Raw genomic sequence first — 1,705 nt, 5'->3', positions numbered from 1 at the left:
CTGAGGAGCAAGTTTTGCACACCCAAATCTGGAATGCTTTGACATGGCCTGCAGATCACTCAGGACACTCGCCCACGATGGTGGCTCCTGGTCACGCATCCTTCCATGCACCAGTAAATAAACAAAGTCGAGGTGCTGGAAAGCATTCCAATGCCTGAGACAAACGGCCAGCTCCCAGGGGAGATTTTGCCTATGAACAGGATATTTGGGATGGAAAGCACAATTCTGTCACATCTTGCATGCTGCATCGTGTTTTCAGATGAAGGCTTCTCATTTCAGTTTGGTGAAGACGCAGCGAGCCGATGAGGTTGCACTGAACCATCCTCAGCACCACAGCAACCCGAATTCTGTGCCAGACAACAACATGTGAAAAGTATAATCTTTACCTAACAAAAAGGACACCTCTGTAAATCTGCATACACACAAAACAGTTTAAAATCATCCTGTTCGGTGTTTTATTGCCTTTTTGTAAAATAACAGAGCTCTGTTTAGGACGAATTAAGTCACAGATCAAAACCATTTCCAAACGTGCTCTCGGTTTCACCTTGCCACGGAGTAAAGACTTCAGTCCTGACGCTGCGCAGGGAAGGACTCTCCTCAAAACACTCAGTACCGTCCTTGCTTGAAATACCTTTTTAAAGGGATCAAGTGAAGCAGCTCAATCCTTACCGAATCCTCCTCTTCCTGGGGCTGTAAGAATCCCCATGGTAACAAGCTCCGGTAGCAGACAGACAAATGAACAGAAGCAGAGGACGGTGAATGAAATCCTTCAGATAGAGTCTCCAGAAACAAAATGGGACAGGACAGGCCAATCACAAACCCTACACTCTGCGCACCTCACCGCAGCTGCTGCTCCAACTCCCCAGCCCCTGATCGCTCTGATTTCTTCATTCATTCTCCACAGGAGCTTTGCTCTATTTTTAACCCAAGAAGAAGAGTGCAGGTATTTTGGGGACGTGAAACATTCCTGGACCCCACAGATGATGCAATGACCCATTTGGACACTGGCCAGGACCCAGATTGAGCTGGCAGAGGTCTTGGTTTCCCCACAAGGGAGCTGAAACCTCCTCCAACCCCACCCTGCCTGAGCAGCGAGGTGTAGGATGCCTCTGGGGGCCTGGTTCAACAGACTTTGGATTCGCAACTGCAAAGACTTTCAGATAGAGACTTGCAGCCTTGAGGTGTGGAAGAGATGCCTTTTAATACATGCGAGTGCGTTCACCGAAAGAGGTTAGGTGGGACTGCTGTAGGCCTAACCACACACGCACCCAAAGCTGCCTGCTAGCTGGGTAACATCACCCTAAATTCAGAAAAAGCACCAGGCATTAGCTTTGGGCATAGGGAAATCAGTACATTTCAGAAAAATTCTTGTGAGATGCCAGAGGTCAGTGGGAGAATGAGAGAAGCCAATTCAAACTCCATTTCGTGCCACTTCACTTCTAGTACGTTTAAAAAGTTGTCTCCAGTTATCAAAGTACTAAAGAACACACAGCTCTCATTTGCTCCAACACCTTCACAGGTTCCTTTAACATGTTTTAAGATCTTCTCCTGCCTTTAAACAGTGGCACTTTACCATTCACCTTTAGAATGTCTAATAATTCAGTTTGTTTTCACTTTTAACTTGATGCTCTTAATTTCTATCAGTCTGAACAAAGAAGGCTGAGCTTTCGCTCTGTTTGTATATACATACTCATTTTCTGGATTG

Source organism: Cygnus olor, chromosome 21 (assembly GCF_009769625.2).
Source record: "Cygnus olor isolate bCygOlo1 chromosome 21, bCygOlo1.pri.v2, whole genome shotgun sequence".
Taxonomy (NCBI): domain Eukaryota; kingdom Metazoa; phylum Chordata; class Aves; order Anseriformes; family Anatidae; genus Cygnus; species Cygnus olor.
The sequence above is the reverse complement of the archived record's forward strand: the minus strand, read 5'-3'. Positions refer to the sequence as shown.